We start from the raw sequence: 25,767 nt of genomic DNA on the forward strand, positions 1-25,767 counted from the left end.
CCTCTGTGTAACATTAAAAAAAATGTAATCAACTATTAATTGGACAACCAGCTGTGCTGCGGGTAACAGCCCCCAGCTGCCAGACATGAGCTTGGCTTTTCACCTGCCCACACGCTCCAAATCAAAAAGCCATGAGGCATCAAAACATTTCTGGGAACAGTTTTTCGATGCTGCAGGAAAAAGAAACACTGTTTATCTTGTAGTGAAATCTCACATTCTGTCAGGTAGCTTCCAGAACAAGGATTTATTAGAATTCATTGGTGAAAAAGACTTGAGAGATGGTAACACTCTGTGGTACATCAGAAGGCCACACAGGGAGGGGAAAGTTACCATAGTGCCATAATTCTGATATATCACTGCAGGACAGCATGAGGAAGCAAGAGTCCGGTGCCTGAGAGCACTGCATCCCAGTGTGCTATTCCAGTGTTAATACAGACATAAAATTATTTAGGTTACAGCTTCAAACTATATAGCAAGTGCTTTCTAACAGCATGCAATACAATTCTGAAAGCAGTGATAGAAGTCAGAAAGGGGCAAAACAATTGTTTTGCACATTGCCTTGAATAATAAATGAAATTCCAGTTAATTATTAACATTACAATGCCCAACATTATATGTAAAAGCTTGACTATTAAATTGTTTCAAATACATGGAGGAAAGCATGCAGTACATCTACAACATTAATATGTCAAAAATATTAAATTACACTAATTTAGGACTCAAAAGAATTCCAGAATCCTACCTCCTTTAGGTTTTATAAATAGCAGAAAAATTTAGGGCATTAAACCATAATACATATATTTTCTGCATATCCCTTTTTAAAGTGCCAATATTTCTATGTGTGTATTTAGTTTTATAAGTGGTGCTGTACAATGAATAATAATAATAAAAAACATCAATTTGTTACACGTGAAGCTAAGTACAAGGGGGCAAGACTCGATGAGAAGCAGACCTGGAAGGGTTCTCTTCTGGAAGTCATCATTTCAAGGCTAAACTAGCAGGAAATATCAAACTTTGACTTTCTGTCAAAGTTCAGTGCCCTTGAGATTAAGCTGCCATTTCAAGTGTATGTTTAGAATGTGTCAAAAACGTATTGATATGATCCGCCAACATGTTAACAACATCCACTCCAGTAACATATGACCTCATGGCAAAAATTACGCTCCAAGATACTACTCTTGGCCCTGAAACACCAGTCATTTTAAAGGAGCTTTAGCAACATTCCAGCAGCACCCAAAGCCCTAAGGGAACCATGGGGTCAAGTTCAGCCACCGCTGTGACACTGCACTAATGTATGTCATTCTGCACACACAACTGGCTGCCAAACATGATATTCAGTAAGAATCTCTCTGGTAGTCATTTTATTTCTTAGGGTCTGCTAGTTCCCCCAGCTGACTTTTCATTCATGGGAATTTCTTGTTTAGAATCCTGTAGATTCTGTTAGCACTGTGCAGAGAGAGAAAAGGCAGAGCTGAAAGATGCAGAGAGAAACACCATAGAATCACCCATCAAGAACACTGAACTTCCTGCTTTGCTTTTTAAAAAACAAGGATTTCTATGGTCATAATAAAAGCTCTTAATAATAGCAGCCTAAAATTTTAAAGGCAATTCCAAAAGTGCATCATAATTAAACCATTACACTTCCCATGCATCAAATCATCCATAAAATTCTTCAATGTAAGGAACAGATTTGCAGGTGTGTTCTTAATCCAGGAACACAGTCATTATTCTTTTGAATAAATTTTTAACTTAAAGCATTGATCCCTTTTGAACATGTAGTTCAAGTTACAGGTATTAATTGTTTCTGACCAATCAATCCTTCATGAATTTATAAACTACAAAGTTAGTCAAGTGGAAGATTCAGGATCCTTACTCTATGCTGACAAAATTCACATTAACTAAAAACAGGCAAAAATTGTGATACGGAGGACGTACTAGCCACTTTGCAAGTCACAAGACAAATGAAAGCAAATGATCAAAGAAAAAACAGTTTACCTCCCTCTTGAAACTGCAGCTTTAAAGAAATATTTACTTCTTATTTCCAAATTATTCTAGAAACAATCTTGCACAGATTAAAACACAACTTCGTTTTTACTGGATTTTTTTTTTCAGAACAGGCTATCCTATGGAGTTCAGAATTCCAGGCCTGACCATTTGGAATTTTTATTTAAAAATAAAAAAAAAAGGCTTGATTTCTCTGTAGTCCTCAGGACTAACTGGAGACAGAGGGGTCAGAAGGGTCACTCTGTCAGTTTGTCAGTGTTAAAACCCAATCTGCAGTGATCAATATTGTTTTGAAAGATGCAAAGCACTTCAAGAGCTGCAGAAGACTGAGGAACACCAAAGTCATCAGTGCAGCACAAGCCTGAAGGACACAGTTTGATTACAGCCATGACTGAAGTGGCACCTGTGCCATTGGAGAATACTTTTCTCTGCAGTTTCACCTTCGTCAGTACAAACAAAAGCATTGTTCTGCTTGGAAAGTCTTTGGCAGCAGAATGGGGAAAATAACAAAGTATCTCTAATGTGCATAGCACAAAACATTTGTTTCATAATCTGATGGAGCAAATTAATTTCTTGAACAGCTGACAGGATACGCTTAATTAAAAAGGGGAAAAAAAAATGTGTGGAAGGGAGCTTTCTTAATCTGTGTACTCTTTTTTTCCTTCTCCAAGGAATTGCTGGGCAGATTCCTGCTCCATGCAGTCTGCGTGAGACTTTCACCTGAAGCAACCCTGAATGTCAGAAACCCAGAACCAGTGAAATCCTCTTGCATTTATGTTTCTTAGATATTGTTTATATTTTTAATGCTTCTTAGATAAATAGAGTAGATGATGGCACACATTTTGACTATCTGCTGCTCAAAGACCCACAGACATTAAAAAAGGAAAAAGGTAAATACCAAGGCGTCTATCCCATAAAATTATTACTTTTTGAAAAGGTATTTAGCACTATTCATCTCAAATAAAATTTGAAAAACTGATCTAAAGACAACTAATTTATAAACCTAATGTTTTCCAGACTTCCTTTTATATATTGTTTCTCACTGCTCAACAAATACCAAAATAAAGTCATGCTACTTACTCCGAGATATCCTAATCAATTCTTAATTGGGAAGAAGGATGCAATTTCACATCATCCATCTCTGACACAGACTTCTGGAAGAATAGTACTTGTAATAAAAAAAAATATTATTTTTAGTATAACTCTGGCTCCAGACCTACATTTGAGCCCCAAAAAGTCTAGTATTGCATATCCATAAAAAGTGGGGCACACCAGAAAAAACTATACCTGTGTTTGAGTACTGAACTCCGTCATAATATAGACTTCAACACAAAAATCAAAAACAAAAGAAACTCACAATTATTCTGAACAGTGAGAAGCTTCTTTGTCTGAAACAATCCCTGAACTTTTAGAAGTCATCTATGGAGCTTTTGTTCTTTGCTCAAGTTGGCAGAGATGTTTCTCATTCACCTCAGCCACTTAACCATGAGTTAAAATAATATTATCACACCCACAGTAGACAGTTCCAGAAACAGGCTCCTTTTTAACCAATTGAAATCCCCTGTTTAAAAGGTTTTGCTGTTTTGGTTTTTTTCCTGAGACTGACTCCTTCACCTAAAAGTAAATTGTCAGACAAATTGCTGCTGCTCCCTACCACAGGAGCCCAGGAACAATCTGGGGATGGAAACTGCCTCAAGTCAAGCGTTTGTAAGAGTCAGGGGAGAAGAAAGATTCACTGGAGAAAGAAATGACGTCTGGAGAAGCACAGGTGTGGGAGAATCGAGGCTCCTGAGGGAAGACTCCAGCAGATGGCCCCAAAGCAACAGCAGGGCTCAGCACAGCTCATGCACAGAGTGCAATTCCCAGCAGCTTTCTGTACACCCAGCAAAGGCAACCACAATCCCAACTCCAATTAGGTCTGCTGGTACTGATGCACCTAAGAATGCACAGTTCTTTTATTAAAGTGAGTAAAAGCTTTATTTAGTTCCGTTAGATACTTAAGAACATAAACCAATACAAAAAATTTAATATGGTCAGAAGTTGTGATCACTTAGACATTTATTTTTTAAAGTTTTCCAAGGACAGTATTTCTATTTTTGATGGTTACAGAGCTGCACAGCTTTTCAAAAGCTTCTTCCATTGTGATTAGAAAAACTTCAAATCGTTGTAGAGAGTATTTTAGGCAGGCATTTCCAGTGTATTTTAGGAAGAATATTCCCATTAATAGAAGGTCAGAATGAGGGTAGAGCACATATTTCACTACATGTCATTACTCACACACTTCCATAGTTAGTTGTCTCAAAGCCCTGTTAAGAAACTTAGGTATGGTTTCCCAAACACAAACACTAAAAAAGCACGTGCTCAAAAAGCATATACATTGCTCAAAAAACAATGCATTCTGAAATGGTACTTTCAGGCTTCACACACACGTGTCTGCCTTAAATCTATCTCTTCAGAAAATGTTTCACTAATCACAGCTGAAAAATCAAACTGGCCTTCCTCCACATGCAGGAAGGTGTGCTTGGACCCAAGGAGATGTGCTGACTAATGAACTTGCTAACTTAATAAAGAGATAGAAAGAAATAGGACTCTAAATTTTCAATTTTTAATTTTTTTTAGTGATACAATGGGATAAAGAGGATCAGATCAGAACACCAGAAGCATAGAATGGTTTGGGGTGGAAGGGACCTTAAAGATCAACCAGTTCCAAACCCCTGCCATAAGCAAGGCAAGCTTCCACTAGACCAGGTTGCTCAGAGCCCCATCCAACCTGGCCTTGAACACTCCCAGGGATGGGCCATCCATAAGTTCTCTGGGAACTAGTTTTAAAGAAATTCAGCAGTATCTAGTTCTCTTAATCTGCTTTTTACTTAAATTCCAACCCCTTCTTACTCGCCAGATATGAGGCTGTCATCCATAAAATCTGAGACTTCAAAAATATGTTACAAACCAAGAAATTAAAGTTCTGCGTAACTTCTACCCCAATATTCTTTCTGATCTCACGTAGTTCCCTTGCTCTTCCAGACTGACCTTTATTAAAAGCATACTGCATGCTATGTATTGAAAGTCTGCAGGTACAGAGCACATGCTTTGGTCGGGTAAAAATTGAAAAAGAAAAGAGAAAGTGGATGCCAGGTACTTTCTGCTTCCTAAGTGAATGTGAATATCCACTGCAGTGACCTGTGGAGTAATCATCATCTTCATTTGGCAGCAAAGAATTCTGAATAGCAGGGAGATTAAGTGACTTGTACAAGGTCACATAACACGTGTGATGCAGAGCTGAAGATAGATCCCAAAGGATCTGGCTTCCAAGAGTGAGTTCCACACAGCTGGGCCAGCTGTTTGCACAGAAGCCAGCAGGCAAAGGGAGAGCAGACTCATGTAAGTCACACTGGGCAGGCAGAAGTCAGCACCTCTGAGCCATTCTCAAGTCTCAGTAAAGCCACCACCAAGCCTCAGCATGGACACTGCAGATGTCAAAGCTGCTGCATCCCAACAAACCCAGCACCACCAGCTTGCTGGCCACCTCCCCTGGTGCCCAATGCTGAGCACCCTGCTGATCAGCCAGCTCAAGGGGGAAGGCCTGAAAAACTGGGACCACCCTCAAGAAAGACCCTGACCCAATCCATTTGCATTCCTGGTGCTCTCTTGTCTCCCGAGGAAGGGATCCACATGGGGAGAGCTGTCAATAAAGGACACAAAATGATTCACGGGAACGCTTCTCAGTGCTAGAACAGGAAAGAACCAACCTTTATTCTCTGACTCCAATATTTATCGATTCTTGACAATGACCTGGGATTGGATCATTAAATTACTACTTTCCCAAGCACACTGGTCATGTGAAACATCAAAAGATGCTTCTTAGAAGGAATGTGATAAACAACTTACATTTATAGAACTTTCATGGGAACATAACTAAAACTATGAAAACATTATAAGAAGATTTTCGTTTTCAGGGTGACAGAGAGCAATCCCTGCACCCCCCACCTTTGCAAAGGGAAGACATCCTGCCTTAGGGGCTGGGGTATGGAGGATGTGGGACAAACACCAAAACTGCTTTGGCCATGCCAAAGGTTCTCAGCCTCATTTTTAACATCCATCTTTCATCTTTAACATCCTGACAAGCTATGTAGCTGCTTAAATAGTAAGAAATTTGCATCTTCCTGAGGCAGCTTACAGAAGAGTCACTTCTAAGCACAGGGAGAAAGTATTTGCTTGATAATTTCACTCAAAGGCATGAAAGCAAAAATCAGAAGTTTATAGGAGTCCCTTAAAGTTAGCCTTAGGACATGGAGAAAATTACACAGAGTGGGTAAGCTAAAGGCGTTAAAAACTGAAGTCATGTAGCTTATACCTGAGACCAGCTGAAAGAGGGAGACCACTGGGAATGATAACAGAACAGAAAAAGGGCAATCATCCTATTTAAAAAAAAAAAAAAAGGAAAAAAGTGCATTATAGCAGCAGCATGTAAGTTTACAAGCAGAGCAAGGCTGAATTTATCAAAAATAAAACAAAGTAGTAATTCAAATACAATGTAAGAGGTAAGAATTTGTCTAAGTTTCATGTGCCAAAAGGGACTCAGAACCCTCTATTGCTCCTTGCATCTTATACTAGAAAAATAACAATCTGTATTGAAGATAAAACCCCATGTAACAATCTAGAGCATTACAGAAGAGCAGTGTTTCTTATCAGAGCAAGTGTGTAGCACGGTAGCCAGGTGATTTTTTTTTCTTTATTAATATGTTGAGATGTAGCTAACAAAGGGTTGAAATGCACCATTCTTTGAAGAAGCTGTTACTATTCCATTAACTTCCCAAATACCAAGGAGGTATTAATTATGTCCACAAGCCCATTGTTTGATTCAGGATTTTGAGTAAGCACAGATCTCTACTTACATGTAGGTGGGGACTCACACCACAGCAGTGGGCACAGACACAGATCCCTTTGCACCACTCAGTCTTTCCAGCAAGACAAGTCCTCACAGGAGCATTCTGGACTGACATAAATTAATTCTTGTCTATTATAAGGCAGCTAAGCTCTGCTGAGGCTTCATTAGCTTCTTGCAAACCCATGTGAGCTTTCAAATGTTATGATGGCCAAAGCTTCCAGTATTTCTTTCTGGCCTTGTTAACATTGAGCAAGGTGTGGAACTTGGCAATGAGGAAATGAGCATTCAAGCAGTGATCAAGCCAAGACATCCAGAGTACCAAGACCTTCAAAGACGTATCAGCTACATAAGAAATCAAGTGTGAGTGTGAAATATCAAACGTGTCTTGCTTCTAGTAAAGACAGTGAAATTTGGGTTTCCAATTTTAAATTGGTGGAAGGGCAACAAAGGAGAAAATCTGAAGTTGTGACTCCAGTGCAGGTATTTTACCCAAGTCAGCAATAAAACCATCTTTAATCCAAAGCAGTACAAATACAGATTCGTGGGTATTACTGCACACCATGCAAAGAGAAAGAGAGAGTGACTTGCAATCATTTCAGTGTAAGATAGTACAGTATTCCAAGCTGTTACCACATCATGTAGCACCAATACAGAACAATTAGCTACTGCCTTCTCATCACTCAGAATGAAGTTTAAAGCTAAATTTATTACGTGTTTAAGGATAGAAGAAAAGCAGGGTTAAAAACTTTATCCACACCATTTGTTCCATCAAAGATTAAGCTCTATAAGAAATTACTGTATACCTCTAAATTTATGTTAAAACTTACAGATTGGTGTCCCAAGTCAAAATTTATCTTTTCTCAGCTACACACCTCTGGTCTTAGAAGGTGAAAGAACATCTTGCTTTGTGGAACTGCATAGAGCCTGAATGGGAAACCACAGCACAGCTATATGCAGGTACACACTTCCTTTAAAAGCTGTGGGATTACTTTGTTCTCTGAAATCACACAACATTCTTCAAGTTTTACCTCTTGTGGTCCATCATACACATCATGACATCACCCTCAACACCCCAGATATCAGCAGCCTTGGCAACTAGACGGGGTCAGGCTTGGACAGGAGACAGCTTGTGAACACCAAGCGCCATGGGCTCCCAAAGCTTGTCTAGAGCTGGCACTTGGATGTGATGCCAAAGGCATCCAGAAGAGCTTCTGCTGCTACATCAGCAGCAAAAGACTAAAAAAGGGAAACACAGGCTTATTGCTCAATAGAATGGGGGATTTGATGGCATAGAAAAGCCAGTGTACCCAATGCCCTCTTTGCTTCATACTCTACCAGCAACATCTCCCTGACTTCTGCGCTTGGATGCAAGGTTCAAGGGGGAGATACACAACCAGAAAGAAAATCAGATTGAGTTAGTGATGACTTGAGAGAACTCATCCTATAGCAGGACACATTGTGTCTGAGGGTCTTGAGGGAGATGGCCTATGTGACTGTGATTTGTCACACAGGTAAAGAGTTCCCCTGACAGCTGAAAAAGATAAGTGTTGCACCCATCTTCAAAACAGCCAAAACAAAAGAATAGAGCAGAGATATTTCTCTGTGCTACAGCTGGAAAAGTCACAGCCTACACCCTATTTCCAGTGTCCTGCTGTAGCTAAGATTGCCACAGACTGCACTCATTCAACTTCACTGGAAGTTCACCCACAAAAGCTACATCTACCAAGGCACAGACATGAGGGCAAGAAGCCAACAATGGAGCAATCAGGAAAAAGGAAATCCCTTGCATCACAAAATTCATCTGTCTGAAACCATCTGGAAATTGACTTTTCAGGATATAAAGTTCACAGCATACTTTCTAAAGAAATGCAAGCAAAAAGATTCACAGGTTTCCTGGGCTTTGACCCAGAATAGACTTGCACATCCTTGTCTGGTTCTATATAGTTCAGATGATTTAATGAGAAGTAACAATTTTCCATGCTACGACAGACAGCCCCTTCCTCATCCTTCTCCAACTAGTCCCGCTTAATCTTCTCATTTCTAAAAGAATGAAAAGCTGTTGTTCCATATCTCTGGGGTAACATGGTACAGAACTCCACAAATCCAAAAATCAGGGAGAAAGATACAACAGCTACTCCCTTCAAATCACACATTTGGAGGAACCCTATGAGTGACTTATCAGTCACCACGCAATCTGGAAGACTGTCTACCTGAAAAATCCCTGATGGCATTTTGCAATTTCTGGTGGTTTTTTTATCATGAAAGATATGGAGAATTCAGGGTGCAAGACTGATGATGTCAGTCAAGTCCCACAGAATGCTAATAGTCTTTTCCCACAGATTTTGGGAATTAGTAAAGGAAATTTATTTCCACCAGGAGAGAAATCCCTGCATGAATGAGTCTTTTAGATTTAGTATGAGAAAAAAGCCTCTGGTTCTTTTACTTCTGTCCACAATCCCAGCACAAACATAGTGTGGAAGTGACAGTCACTCCCTTGTTCTTCCTCAGTGAAGAGCAAGAGAGTTCTTTGTCAGTCCTCATCAGGACCAGAAGAGAAAAAAATATGCCTCAAGTGGTTTGATGTTTTTCTTAAAAAAGCCATCATTTGTTAATGGCAACCCATGACAACAGCTGCTACACTGAGGTTTAAGAGGGGGGGAAAAAAGTCAAAAAAGAAAAAGTAGACTTAAAAACGAGACCTTACTTCAGACTAAAGAAAAGAGAGTCAATATAATGTGCTTTGACCAGCAGGCCTCACAAAGTGATTGAGATAAGCAGGACAGACTTGTCAGGTAACTTGCAGGGGTTAGAAAAATTGCATCAAGAATTTCCTAATTACAAGTTATTCTTCCAGAGGAGATCAGCCTGGTTACTGTCAGGTCACAAATGTTCCAACACACACTCCTTTGGCAGCAGATGCTACCTAAAGCTCTTGAAGAGTAGTTCGGTTTCCAGGCTTCCAGGACCTGCCTCTGTCATGTTTTGAGATATTCCACCACACACTGTGATCAAATCCTACCCCAGAGACTTGCAGCTTTACCCAAAATGTTGTGGAATTTAAATCCTCTCTCTGCCGTAACTTTAGGGGGAAAAGGTTGGTGATAATGTTCTTTTCTCCCTCACCCATTTTCTAATCTTCTAAACTCACTTCTTTCCTCCTGATCTGTTACTGCTGCAAAAGGATCAAGCAGACACGTAAAATATCCAATTCAAAATATTTTTTCGTGGCCCATGAAAATTAAAAAAAAAATAAAAAAAAGAGAGAGAAAAGCAGAAATTTTCAAGAAGAGAATATTCAACAGATGAGTATTTGGAGGTTTTCAGTCTGTCTTGAAATTTTATTAGTTCTCTAACAGCATATTTTAGAATTAGGTAGTCTTCAGGAAGGGTTAAATAAATGCAGACAAAGTCCAAGGGGATGCCCACACATGATTATTGTTTGGTATCTCAGGAAACAATTTCCAGTATATCTGGGGAATTAATGCAACTTTGGGGCAAGCAAAAGTAATTCATCTAGTTTTGCCTCTCTGACATACTGCTGTTTATTCAGTCACTCAAGCTCTCTTCGTTGCAGTTTTGACTCTAGGTCACAGAACTCACGGTCTCAAGAGAGTTCCTCTTTTACAGAGTTTATCAGCTGCAAAGATGCCGTGCACACAGCGGCTCGGAGAACAGCTCAGGTACGCACAGAAACTGGCAAAGACAGCAACCATGGAGCACTCCACAGCACACTGCCAGCCAGGGCAGTGCGCTCTGAGGCTTGCAGAGGGCAGAGAGCTAAGGGCTCACCATGCTTACAGGGGGGTGAAGGGTATTAAAAAACCCCTCCAAGCTGACAGAGTAACACAGGAGCACGTCCATTTGCAGAATGGCACACATCTTTTCCTCCCAGGTGTGCTGACAGCGTTCCACAACAATCCAGTCTGATGAGCAGGCACCAGATGAACAGCCCATGCTATCTCCACATGCTATTTATTGTTCACACACAGGGCTTCTTCCTCACTGGGCCTAATACACAAGGTGGGAGCTCTTGACGCAAACAGCCTTTGTCCCTTCGTCACAACATTTGGAACATTAACTCATTAACTGTAAATAAGCGAAGTGCAGCTCGTAACACTGTTTCCCCTAGATCCCTACATCGCTTTCAAACTTGTGTTCTATTTGAATGGCTTTTTACCAGCGGCTCCCAAATGAAGCAAGGAAGCGAGCCCAGCGCATTCAAGGTCACTGTTTGCATGTCCGATTACACTGATGGCAATAACTGTCGCGGTTTTCCACCTTGAGAGGGCAGGAAACTAGAGGTCTTCTGGGTAATCAAATGCACATGCAGAAACAATAAAATACACCCATAAAATGATGAGTGCCAAGCTTATTAATGCAGACTGCCTTGCCAGAAATGGCAGCTAGCTCTCAGTGTTCTTAGACACCTTTACCCTCTTCATTTTTTTGCTTCTTTTTGGTGGTTTTGCTTTGCTCTTTGGTGGGCTTTTTTAAGTGCTCCAGGGGTGCAAACAAATGGTGTTCCTAGAAGCCACCACAACAAAAAGCAGAAAAAAAGACATCTGAAATTATTTTCAGTGTGTGACTGCTATCTGTATTCTTTACTCATCCCTGGACTACTGTGTTTAGCACAAAAACAGGTTAATAAAGAAGGTTACTCTTTGCTGTCACTGCTGCCTAACACTTGTTAAACGAAAGGTGTTACCAACAGGTTATTCTGAACAACAAATGTCCCAAACTAAGCAAAGCATCTTTGAAGGACAGTTTACCCATTTCTCCTGTAGCTGCTTTCCCAAAACACCATCTCATTGTTTCTGCCATTTGAAAAGACACTTATAAATTATGATAAATTATTATGATAAAGATATGCTCTAGATATGCTCTCCTTTTAGGAACTCAGGAGTCTAAGGAAAGAAAAATTGCTAAAAAGAAAGAGATAGGGATTGCAAAGCAAGACCATGCTATTTGCTAGGTATTGGTGGGATTTCTGTGTGTTGTCAGGTCCTCTTCTAGGCATCACATAGCAAAATACAAAACAAAGGACTTGAACACTAAGGTAGCCTTGGGAAGAAAACATTTAACATCCCACTCGTCTCGAGAAGAATTTACTATCTGTGACCTCCCCTCAAAAATATTCCCAGCATATTTTTTTTTTTAAAAAAAAAAAAGCTAGAAAAAGTCTTTCTATAGTTTTTTGTCTTTCCCGAGTATTGGGTTTTGTTGGTTTATTTTTTTGCTCGTGATCTGAAGGATACAAGGGTTGAACTTGAATGCATCCCCAAAGCTCTTCAAGGAGATAAACACAAGTATGTACAAGCTACCTAGGAATTATTTCAATTCCCAAGTGCTTAAACTGAACAGATTGTTCTAGAAGGTCTCATCAGGAAACAAAAGCTGCTAGTTTTTCTACTTGCTTTCCCTTTTCTCTCCCAATGTACCCTCCCCTGGAAGAAAACTGGATGTTGAAAATAGATTTTAAAAGTTAGACAAAATATTATTTAGTTTTTTGGCTGTGGTCATATGCCATGCTAGAAAAATAATTTGCTAAAAGAATACAACATTTTGAGTCAGTTTTCACCATTATCAAGACTGTCTTTACAAGAGCCACAGTAGGGCGTTCTGGTACTAAATACCTGCAAAAAACCAAACCATAACCACTCACCCTAGGTTATTTTAATAAGTTTTTTCCTCCCTCCAACTTTAACCTCAGGTTACTGTACACTCTGCAATTAGAATTTACAAAATTGTTTCCCAAATAATCGGGAAAAATGAATTATACCTAAAGATTATGCAAAGACAGGTAACCTTCAGTGTTTTATCTCACAAGATTTAAGGCAGCAACATTAATGATTTCAGTCTCAGCACAGCTTGGCAAGGAAAATCACTATGTAGCAAAATAAGGACCTTCTAGATATTTAGTATTTGCACTAGAGAAGCCATTAATAACTAAAACATTTATTTACTTTCCTGTACTAGCTTTAATGCTGAGCAGTGAATACTAAGGTGAGGATTTTAGGGGTTTGCCTTGTTTCATGCTATTTTTTTTTTTTCCTCTTTAGTATTTTGGCTTTAAGTTTTTCAGGATGTTTTTTTTTTCCCCAGACTCCTAAGTGCACAGATATCTTTAATTGCCAGCAGAACTGTGTTGTCTAAGTAGCAATGAAAATTTCACACAGAGAAAATCAATTAGAAAATCTGTCCAGTACACACAATGTATTATTTATATTCTAGATACAAAAGTACAATTTCTACTTTAAGTTCATTTATTATCATCACCTGAAGCTTTGCTGACCCAAAAGTACATCAAAAATTCTGGCCATTCTTTGCATCAGACACCATAAAGTAACTGATCTTTGCCTCAGCTTATGAATTCTCAAGTAAAAAATTTGAAAAATATCCCTGATTTAATAGTACTTCATGTACATACTGAGTTCCAACCTGATTTTTAGTTTGACCCAAAAGGAAACACATTGCTTCCCTCTGTTTCTGAGCATTTCTCTCAAGCAAAGCAAAGAGTGGGTTCACACAGGGACTCAAACACCGTTGACAGACAGAAGGAGCTAAGGCGTAGTAGTGATGCAGACAGCAAACAAGCTTAGAATGCTTTTTTGTAATGAGAGATGATGATCAACCTAATTAAGAGTTTCACTGCAATTTCATGCATATGCAAATCTACCTGCCAGGTAGCAGAGAAATTTACAGCACCGAATTTGAGTTCAGAAAGCCCTCTGCCAGCCAGTAAAAGGTTAGCCACCTGCCATTCTGAGCACACAGGACATGCACAATGGCCAGTCACCAGCAAATAAATAAACAGTCACTCTAACAAAGGGGCAGGGATGTGTTAGAGATGTGGGAGAATGTACAGGCAAAAATTAATGATGGATTCTGGACTTTGTTAAGGTCAACCTTGGCAGAATATTTTCTTGGAGGAGGAGTTAGCTTGATTTTTGGGGCCTCTTATTCACCATAACTTTAGATGTACCAGAGAGATGATTCCTGCCAGCTGCCTGAAAACTGCATAGTAATAGATTCATAAAAGCCTTCTATACACACCTGAAATCACAGCTTTCAAATGGCTAAGAAGCCAGAGGATTATAAAAGAATGCAGACAGCAGTCTTTAGGTGTGGAAGCCCCATTGAGCAAACACTGAGGAGACTTTCCAAGCTTTTACAACCCTGCCTCAGCCCCTGATCACACACTGGGGACTTTCTAAGCTGTGGAAACACGTACAGACATCATAAAGGAAGAAGGATAAACAAGTGCTTCCCAGTCTGTTACTTCAGTTATCTGACCAACAATGTTCTGAGAGCTTGGAGTGCTCTTCATTAGTAACCTACCTGTTGGGTTAATTTCACTACCACGCTGATAACTTATCTGTTTAACCTCACTGCTTTAGCTGGTATTACACAAACCTCTGCCCCTTCCTCACTCTGTATTTCTCCTCAGCTTTCTATCTCCTCCTGTTTTTTCTAACAATCAGAGCAAATGTGCACTTGGCAGGCCCTTGACTCACGGGTCAAGATGACGAAAAACAAATGAGAGTGCATCTCATCAGAGGCTAAAGCATGCTTGAGTACTCTCTGAATGAACACTTTTACAGCAAGGTTTTTATTACTCTTTTTTTAAATACTCAGCATTTCAAATATTGTATTACACTGAAATCAGCAAGACTCACACCTTCAGAGAAGAATTAAAACCAAAATACAAATTAGCACAAAAAGAAAAAAAAAATCTCTGAAAGCAAAACAGATTGTCCTGCGTAACTCCCTGGAAAAACTCAGAAAGTGAGTTTCTCAGAAGGCCTATCCTGATGGCTGGCCTGCAGGGCTCCACACTCCCCAGGGACACATGCTGCAACTCACTGGGCTGGCTCCAAACAAAGTTCCTTTCGTGACCATCCACCACTGATGTCTTTCAGTTGCTTATGACACCTTTCATTCCACACATTGCACTCTATTTTAAAAGAGTCCCAGCCTTAAAGATAGTTCTGCTTGAGGTTAGCAAAAAAAAGAGCAATTACTGTGGAGGCTGTGTCACGTTACACTTCATCAGAAGACTCCAGCATGATCCCTATTATTTATTGTTTGCATTGCCCTAGTACCTAGCAACCTCCACCATGCAGCAATGTGGTTTTTTGGGTTAAGCACTGTATGCACACACACACACAAAAAGACAACCTGACACTAAAACTGCTTAAAAGATCAGCTGTGCTCAAAGCAGATTACAGCACATCTAATATCACTGCAGGCCTGAAAGAGCCAGTGCCTTTCAATAGGTGCCAATGTTCACCCAATTATTCAAAATAGATATTGTAGCTATGTACACCGTACCTTCTGCAGAGTTCCCAGTTCTTATCCCAACAAGTCTCCTGGCTAACCAGGCTGAGTATGCAGATGCATTTGTATTATATGCTGGGTTAAGGGCAGATTTTCCAACCTAGAAACATTAAGCATTAAAGTTTGCTCTTCAGAATTTATTTCCTCACCAGAGCTCACAAGCAATTCAAAAAGTGTTTTGGTTGTCAAGCTGCTCACAATACAGAATTGCTGCACAGGTTATTTTATGGTAATTGCAGAGCAGAGATCTGGCACCTTTATTAAAAAGCCACTCCCGTTTCATGAGTAACAGGAACTGCTTGCTGCAGACAAAATTGCAAATGCATTCTCTGGCTGGAATTGCAAATGTTTAGAAATAATTTTTTTTCCTTGAAAGGTAAACATTTCCTAATTGATGAGAAAAATAAAAGCTAAAAAAATGAGGAAGCATCAAGATAAATCAAGGTGAGAAGTGAAAAAATCCACACCTCCCATCCATCCAAGCAAAAGGCAGAAGCATAGTAACACTGCCAGGATACTCTGAATTAAAAGTCTTGAACGGATGACCACTTGAAAACCAACTGATTCCAGCTCTTGCTTCTCTTTCATCACACAGAAGTAGCCAGCCAGTAATAGCTTGGCTATGCATTATTCCAGTAGGAGTGTTCCTCTCCATAAATTAACTATAGACACATCAATAGCTCGGTATTTCACAAGCCAAAGCAGTTTCAGCTGTGAAATTCCTTATGCAGGAGGAAAAGGAAAAAAAAATAAAAAACAAAAACAAAACCAACACAAATCCTGGCAAGTGGCAACAAGGAAAAGCAGTTTCCTTCCACTTCAAGTGTGGACAGACTTTAACACAGAAAGTAAACAACTTCTCTAGCTTCTCATTGCTGCTTTTCCTAATCTAATACACAACTGCTCTCCCAAGAGTCCAAAGAAGTTCAGAAACACACACACACACAAAAAAAAAAAAAAAAAGAAACAAAAATGCTGAAGGAAAAAGAATTTCAAATGAAGACAGATACATAAACAACATTAACAAAAATTAAGACATTGTTATTTCTTTGCTACTTCACTAACCAGAAGTGTAGGAGTTTGTAGGAGAGGCACTGGTATCTATTCTCTACCTGTACTTGGAGGGCACCAAAATAAGGATGTCCTTATTATCAATCACTAATATTACATATTATTTTTGTTCCCCTTCCCCAATTGCTTTGGGAATAGACAGCTGCCAACAAATTACCCATCAAAACAAAAGGCTTCCTGACCTTGTTGACCATCTCAACAAAGAGATGAAGCATTAAATGCAATCAGCCACAGTCACACTCCAAGAATTGTTTTGTTCTGATCAAGTCTCATTTAAAGATTTTCAAAGCTGCTACAGAAACAAGTGAATTCAGGTCTCACTCCAAGTCAGCTAGGGACATTCCAACATATCTTCCATATCCATGTGTGAAAACCACAGCAGAGATAGATGAGATACCTCTGCTACTTAAGGAGTAGACCTGAGGTCAGAGAAGCAGTTTCCATTGCAGCTACTCCTGATTAACTAACTGCTGTCAATCTGCTTCCTGTCAGATGCCATAAAATACACATTTTTTTCATACCAGCTTCTTGTTTTAGAGTTGTGGTTTCAGAGTAATTTTCAATAAGTTTTCTTACTGTTCTTTTGTTTAAAAGTGGTTCAGATGCATTTTTAATTGCATTTAAAATGCTTGATTGGCATTTCCAAAACCTGCACATCTACCAGGTTTCTACTGGTCCAGGTATAGGCCCTCATGGAATCTGACAGCTGCTCAAATCCAGCAAGTTAACTTCAAAACCAAAATCTGACAGCCAAAGCCATATACAAATGTTGATGCAACTGTTCAAAGTGTTTTTTTGTCTGGCCCAGTTCCCTAAAGGCGGCATGAATTTTGACATAGTGTGTGCCAGGAGTACAGGGCCATTCAGTGAACATTAACCCTGAAGTTTTTCTATTTTCAGAATAAATGGAAAAGCAAGACTGCAACATTTTAAAAGGCAGTCTAAAAGGATTAGGTAATACAGAACTTAGTTTCAACAGCAATGAAAAGCAATTACAATATAGCAGCATCTCTACTTTTAAACCTCAGCATTCTAGAATTTAACATCTTCACTTTTCCCTATGTACCTCCAGTCAATCTCTTCTCAGCATTCCATTTTGAACTTCCTTATCTGTTGGATTCAACCGTTCAACCCCAGTTCTTCCTGAAAACAAAGGATTTCTGCTGAATTTACTTTTGCGTTCAGCAGAACACTGCTGGCCTGAAACATCTCTGCAACGCAGTGTCAGAGCTGCTAACACCAAATGACGTTAAACAAACGGCAGCCCTCCACTGCCCAGCAATTAAAATTGATAAGAAGCCTGTGTTCTTCAGGACTTCTTTTCAAGTCTAACAGAAAGCTCTGGAATTGCCAGCCACTGGAGGGTTTTATGGCTTTGCTTTTTATGAATGCACAGCCTGGCAAGCGATAAGCGCTTTTGTGCACTTGGCTGGTGTTTGCCCATGATCACGACTCTTGATGAGGGTTTATTGGTGTGAAAGATGCCAACAACACCCCAAGGACAGACTGGGACATTCCAGCACTTGTCAGAGAGGTGCCAATTTGCCCCTAAATCAAACATGCCACAGCAATGCCGATAACAGCTTTAGACGTGGGTGCCAGAGGAGAGAGCAGTCAGATTGTGTTATTTACCACATCTAGAACAAACAGCCTCCAACTTCCACTGAACTTGTGACTCAGGGGGTAAGAAGGCTAAAAACCTTATTTAGGATAGAGTAGCCAGCCAGTCCCTGATGGCACTGCACTCACACAGACCCAAGGGCGGTGAAAGCAAAGCGCTCTGAGGCACCAGAGCAGTACCAGGGGTAAACTCAGAAGCACAAATCAGCTACCTGCATGTACTGTCACTTCATCCTAGAGGCCATGAATATCCCCAGAGCACTAGATGACATAAGGAGGCACAAGGCACGAGGATCCCTGCTCTAGAAGCTGATGCTATAGCTTATAGCAGTGTCTCTACCCAGCCAGGTGGAGCCACAGCCTCTGTCAGGCTTTGGTCCCAGTGCCAGCCAGGATTGTTGGTGCCTGCTTGTGCTACTGAGCCCTTTGCCAGCACAGGCACAACCCTGCACTGCTGCAGCTAGCCAGCTTTTGGGCCAGAGCCAGCTCACACCCATCAGCTGGAGCAAGTGCAGGGACATGCATCCCCTCTGCCTCCATGCCTAACACAGCTCCATCCAGGCTGATCCAGCAGGCACAGCTCAGCTGTAATCCACACCCGGGTCTAGGAGAGCAGCAGAGATGCATCCTTAAAAACTATCTGGATTAGCATCAAATTTGGTAGAGATATGAAGTGCAGAGAAGGTTACAGACAGTAAATCTCATGGTTTCCTTCAGGTCCATGGGATGGAGCTCTTCTGGTCCATTCCTCTCTATAAAATGATACAAGGCAGCCAGTAACACTCATCTGGAGGAGCTGTGAGGAAGCAGTAAGTTTATAGGCAGTCCTTACTGCCTCGGCTATTTTCCTCCGTTTCATTCCATGAATTCAAATTTTTTTCAGCTCATTACCATAAAGCAGTCACTTTACACTTTGGGAAAGAAAGCACACCTTGCCTGGCTTTCCCACGACTATTTATCTTCCTTGCATTGCAATAGCAGTGTTGTTCCTACAAAGAACATTTCATTCTTCCCTACATTTATCACAAAATATGGAGAAGTGAAGAAACTACTTTCATTACCATGCTATATCCTACCTATAGAGAAAAACCACTTATTCAAAGCAGAGTTCAATTTCTAAATACTTTTTAAAAGACATTCTCTATAATATTAGTTTTATTTGACCAAGGTAGGCACTAATCTCAGTGGTGAACCCAAATTTTATTTTAGTTGATCAATTGCTGCCTATGGGATGCTTTACTCCAATTGAGTTAATTTCTGCCTTCAGTTCTTGTCCAAAACTTGCATTAGTTTCCCATGGCTGTGGTATTTCACAGCCACTAACATTCAACACAACACAAAGTCTCTGCTACATACCAAAATGCCCAAGACACAGGGAGGGTAGGGAGCAAGCAAAAAAAAGCATCACATGAAAAAAAAAAAAGACAATGAAGTCTGCTTCAAACCAACAGATGTGGTGTTTGAGGGGGATGGAGGGACTGCAATTCCAAAGAAAACACAGCACTGCGCTTTAGCAATCAGACAGAAGCATCATAAGATTGCATTTGTTTCAGGGAGGAGGAGGAAACTAAAGATACACATGGCTGTGGGTTTTGACCAGCTCACATTGACTGCTAGCACACATTGTATAAACAAACAGACTGATTTCCTCAAAGTACTCAGAAACAGTTTGATTACTTACCAAGTCATTTCCAGCAGAATTCCTCAAAAAAAAAAAAAAATCCCGTGGCATTTTGCAGGTATTATTTCAATAACAGCAGACACAGCCCATATACAGGTTTCCTGAAACAAGCAGTATTTTTTTCAAGAGAAAGGCATCTGACAGAAAACTTCCCTGAGAAAAAGCAGTTTCAGCAGAGGCTGACAGCTGATCAAAACCTGCTTGAATGTTATCTGTTATTTCATGTAAGAGGTATAAACAGGTGGCCCTTTACTCCTGCAGATACAATCCACTGAAAATTTCTAGAGATTAGGCTCTTCTCATAGTACATCATATTTTCACAGTCAGTTCAATTTCTCTATTTCACTTTACAGTGAGACTTGATGAATGTGTAATGTTACCTATTAAAGCCACACAACAAAAGAATGCCACAGAAGTCATCAAGAGATAACCTTAGTGCTTGAAAACCAGAGTGCAATAAGCAATTCAGATACCCAAGAAGGGTCAGCATGAACACAGTACACCTACAGCCTGGCATGTGCTGCAAAACCTGCAGCATTTCAAAGGTCTGTTCTCTCCCTTGCTCTTGTAGCTTTTTTTCTCATTTCTGTGGTGCAAATATGTAGTTGCCCAAATAAGATCATGTCATAAAACTGAATAAAACCTACTAAGAGCTGTCTTGAATGAACAGAACTATGAAGGCATACAACTGACATGACTGGGTAACACTTAGATACCTGTGCCTGTCATACTTTACATGCTGTTGAAACAGGATGTTCAGACAGCTTAGTGCTAGGGTGCTGGATGACCTGTTGACACAGAAAACATCAAGTGAGCAGGTTTATTTTGTGTGAAGTGCTCAGATAACCAATTATCAATACTTTCTGGGTCACAGCTAAGATAACAGCATACAATCACATGAAGTTTACTCACACTACAATAAAGCAATACATGTTTCATTATTTACTCATTGTCAGGTCTGACCACATTTTAGTGTCTTCTAAGACAGGGGTGTAAAACAAATAGCCTCTACTAGATCTATTTAGTATGAATATTAAGGAGAAAAAATTAGTTTGTAAAGATCAGATAAAGCCATTGTACAGAATACAAACACCACTGATTCTTAACTGGGTCAGCACAGGGTATTCCCTATTTCTTGAAGCCACAGAATGGAAGATCTTTGCTCTTCTCTTCCCCTGTCTCCACTGACCTGCACAAATAGTTGGGCACAGGCATTTGAAGGGTGTAAGAATGAGATTAGCAGCAGCAACCATTTCCTGCATTCATTCTCCTTTGCTCTACTTGTCAGCATCCGTACAAGAGATGAGACACCCTTACTTCAACTGTGGTGCTTATTGTGAAAAAGAAGACTCTGACCAATTCCAGCTCATTTTTAGATGACATGGGGAAGGGGATAGCTACTGCAGGAACAAACACATTCTTTGAACGAAATTCCTCACTCTGCAGGAAAAAAAAAACGAACATTCATTACAAGGACCTCAGTCTTTGTCATACAAGGGATGAGCAAGAGCTCTGTAATCCTTGCCTCTGCTATTAAACCTGGTGTCTTTGGAGAGAATCCAAGGAAGTTACCTGGTGGGTGATTTACATTCTGTCCTCAAACCATGACCCAATTTTCTGTACTATCCAATTCATATAAAAGTACGCAATATTAGCACTGCAATGAGAAAACATTGTAAAAAAAGTTGAAATTATTTAAAAGCATCCCTGAGGTTTCAGTAATTCATTGTAGGTTTGCGGAGGAAGCCAGCAACTTCTGAGCACTGAATTTCTACACATCCAAGCCTGCCCAGTCTCCTTGTGTCAGTTCCAGCTGCCTGAAGTGAGCAGCTTAAGGGTGCCCACTCATCCCCTGGTCTAACAGAGGGGATGAGCCTGTGCACCTGCCCAGTCTAAAACACATAGGGAGGAACTAGAAATCTACAACAAAATTACTGGTGAGATGGTAAAAAACTGCATACAAATGTTATGTGATTTAACATATTTACTACAGGCAAGAGACAACAGCCATCTGGACAAAGTAAAAGTTCAAACAGAATTAAGATGCTTAGTGTTCTAAAAAAAAAAAAAAAAAAAAAGCAGCCTTATTCTAAATAAAATAATTTTAAATTATTTCTGCACATCTGGTGCACAATGCCTAGAAAGTAGTTTCAATTGCCCTAATTTTGGAGATGAGGCTATGCAAGTTTTTCTCTCTACTAGCTGGTTCTTACCTTTTACCTTTACACATGATGGTAACTTCTTAAGAATAAAACCAAATATTACTCCAACAAGTGTATTATATTTCCTATTATTATAAAAGAAAATGTATTCTCTATTTTTGGGGTAGGAGTAAAATTAATAGATTATGATCAAGAGCACAATTTGTTAGGATAACCAAAGATATTTTCTACTAATCAATGATATCAGTTCACTAAAAACAGTATGTTTCTCATTTGAAGTAAATACTGGAGTAACTATATAACAAAGCAATTACTTTTTAAATAACCTTAGCAGAACACAAAGAGGGATTTTATAGTTAAGAGTAAAAAAATTCAAGTTTTATGTTACAAATGGGACAAAACTGTATTGTCAAATGAGGTCTCCTAAGTCCACTGGCACTAGCAAAACATATGTGAGATGTGTGTTCCTAATGAGAGCTTTAATATGAAATTCAAAGATCCACATCAATATCTGCAGAAGCAGAAGAAACTAAAAAGAATCCAGAAGCCCTGCCCTAGGTTTATTTTGACTTTGGTTAACATTTTTCATAAAATATTAAATCATCACAGTGATTGTGAAGAACAGATGAGATAAAATAAAAATACCCACACTGGGAACTTTGCTAGAGATATCTGAAGGCCACCTAACAACCTGCAGTATGATTTCCTATTTTTGGCAGTTTAAAATGATAAATGATCACTTAAAATGATCACTTTTAAAATGATAAAATTCCAAGGCTGCAGACTTGGTGCTTGATGTACTCTTTGCAAAAAGTAACAGACATTTTTTGCTTAAACTCAAAAAGAATTCAGTCACTTTTGAGCAAATGTGTGTTCATTATCTCACACAACTGGAAGTTCTGACACTAAAGCAGTTCAGAGAAAAAAACCTGACTTCTGTCATGATGCTTGTACTAAGCTTTAATAAAACACTGGCTTCCCTTGTCACTTTTTTATTGTAATGTTTCCAGGTATCACATTTTCTGTTGTAAAATATGGTTGTTAAGGAAGAAAACTACCACTGAGGAAATGTGGGACAGTATTTTGGGGTTTTGTTGTTATTTTGGGGGTTTTGATTGGGTTTTGGTGTTGGGTTTTTGTTATTTTAAACTACTTGCACTATACTTACACACTTACTCAGGCCCTGCTTTGCACCCTGTGCAATTTCTTTCATCTCCTTAAAGACAGAAAATAGCTGTTATTTTACTATTCTGTATCATGAAGTAGGAAAAAAAGAAAGTCCATATATCCTCAAAAACTGGTCAGGTCAGAAAAGGAAAAAGCTCACACCAAGCACCCCTGTAGTCCTGCAGGTATGCACAGCCTGGAAGCCAGAGACAGCTCTTCATGTAGAGCAACTTCAGAATTTTCTATTAAACAAAAAACAAAACAAAAAAAAAAAAACCACAAAAAAAAACAAAAATAAAAAACCAAACAAAAAAGACCAACAAAATAAAGCCAACTCAAACACTACATAACAAAGCACTGCCTAAAAATTTACAGTAAAAATAGTATTAAATTTGATTACTAAAGCATTGAATACTCTTACTATATATATAGAGATAAATATACTCTCGCACATCTTCCTGGTAGGAGGTAAAAAACACACCAACTACTCCTGTAGCCTTGCAAATGCCTGTGCTCTCCCATTGCCATGACTGGCATTATAATGCTTCTCACAGGCCATTATGCCAGATGAAGCATGACTGCTTGAGGAGGCTTAGCACCCCACCTAAAAACTCACCAGTCTACGCACTCTGCTGTAACTCAGCCTCCCCACCAGCTTTATTTGCATCTGGCAGCTCTCCAAGATATCTGAAACATGTTGGACCTCTTGTTGGCAGGCAGAAAACACCTTGCCACCAACAAGACACCGTTTTCCATCTGGAACTGAATGAGCAAGCCTTCACAGCTTTTGTGCTCAGCCACTAATGCACATTAAACAATCTATTAGCACACCAAATTAATGAGGTAGTGCCAAGTTTAAAGTCAGCTAAGCACCGTGCCTGTGCATAGTTCCCTGCAGCATATGCTGGCACCGTTGTTTGTAACACATCCAGAGCTCAGGCATTTGGAGCTCAGCCTAATTAGTTCACTGCAATTGAATCTCAACTCCAGCCTTGATTCAGCTGCAATGGAAGTTTTGAAAGAGGCCTATCTACACAGCCTTGCATGTTTTTTTCCCTGGCACTTGAGCAGCCAGGGCAAGGAAGTGTGCCAGAATTGCCCAACCAACCATTTGACAGAGACACAGAAATGTGAATACTGCACTTACTGGGGTTTTTTGGGTTTTTTTTTTAAGATCATTCCTGTGCAACTTTTAAAGGTAGGATAATTCTTTTCTTTGAGGAAAGCAAATATGACAGAAGGGCTTGAAAAGCCATACTGGAAGGATGATGGGGAAATAGAGAAGTCCTCTCCCAGGAAAACCTGCCCAAACTGAAAAAATGCATAACCTTTATGTGTGCATTTCACAGTTCTTTATTTCTCTGCTGCACACAACCTGTCTCCACTGAGCATTAGTGCTTGCCAGTTTACAGTCTTCTGCTTCCATTGGTTTTAGAAACATCTAAACAAAAGTACAAAGTCTTTTTTCTCCCACAAAAATTCCTTGACCCAATGATTTTTTTTTCAAGTAGCCAACCATATCCCACTATGAACTTCAGAACAGAAACTGGATTTTCCCAATTATTGCTAGAGGTGACCTCAAAAGGCGTTTTAACTAGAAGATGCCTAGCTTTTCACCTTCCTTCCCCTTTGTCGTGGTTTAAAACCAATAACTAAGAAAATTACTTATTTCTTGCTGTGAGATATGGATTAGAACAAGAGCAAAACAGGCATAAAACTTAAAAGGAATAAAGAAAGTTTATTGAAAAACTACAATAATAAGAACACCAGAATAAACTTCCAGAAAAACCTCTTCATCCCATATCTACCCACTATTCTTTTGTTCACACGACAACAGAGACAAAAACTTTGGAACTTAGGTGGTTAAAACAGTCTCAATTCTTGCTACAGTCTTTTCACCAGTCTTTGTAGAGAAACAGAAGTTTCTTCCTGTTAATTTATGGAGTTTCTCACACGAAAACTATTTTTGTTATAGTTTTCCATTGCCCTGATATCAGCTGCCCAGAGCTGCTGTTATCAGAGCCCACCCCTCCCATTTTTGCATCACTCTGAGGTGTGTATTATGGGCCATGAGTCTAGGGATAGCATTTTTAAGGATGAGTATTCAAAGGCAAAAAAAGAAAAGTCTTCTTCATCTGTTTCTGTGAGCTTCACTAGACAACAGTTTTCTCATTGCCTCTCAAGGCTTCAAATCTCCCAGCACTTCACTATACCATAATTACTCAAGTTTACACTTTGAACACTTTATTCCTCCCTAGATACTTATCATGAATTAAAGGAGTTCTTTTCAGGACTTCATTGCCCATCTCCATAGTTCTAACAGAAAGATATTTCAGCTTAATTAAAGCTTCTTCTTAATTCTTTACCTTTTCTGAAGCTTCTATTCTTTCCTGTCACTGGTAGTTTATAAAGTCTCTTTTCATGTTGATCACTCTCTTTTTTCTCTCTGGATAAAAAGATTAATCCGCAAGTCTCATCTGGGTAATGAAAGAGTTAAAATCTTGCCCAGGCTGTTGTAGGTAGTTCTGTGGCCTCGGCCGGTGCAGGAACTGGAGCCGTCTGCGATGGAAAGTTCCTCATGGCTGCTCTGGAGAGTGTAGTCACCGCCCCAGCCCGCTGCAGGTCCAGAGTCTCTCTCCTTCTTCACTCAGCAGTTTCTAGTGAATTTAGTTACAGCAAAAACCCTGCAGCCGAGCCAGAGATCGGCTCGGCCCGGCCTGGCCAGAGCCCGGGGAAAACCCCCCCACAGGGCCCGCATCTCCCGCCCGGGAGACACGGCAGGCCCAGCCCTGTCCCCGCCCGGCCGCATGGCCTGGGCTGGGAACGGGAGGCCGGAG

At 39.8% G+C, this 25,767-nt stretch overlaps 1 protein-coding gene across 4 annotated transcripts in view; it reads right to left on the reverse strand.

Moving 5' to 3' along the window:
- KCNQ1 (potassium voltage-gated channel subfamily Q member 1) overlaps positions 1–25,767 on the reverse strand; it is a 333,756-nt gene that overhangs the window by 301,440 nt on the left and 6,549 nt on the right. The gene's annotated exons all lie outside the window — the stretch shown is intronic.

Source organism: Parus major, chromosome 5 (assembly GCF_001522545.3).
Source record: "Parus major isolate Abel chromosome 5, Parus_major1.1, whole genome shotgun sequence".
NCBI lineage: Eukaryota > Metazoa > Chordata > Aves > Passeriformes > Paridae > Parus > Parus major.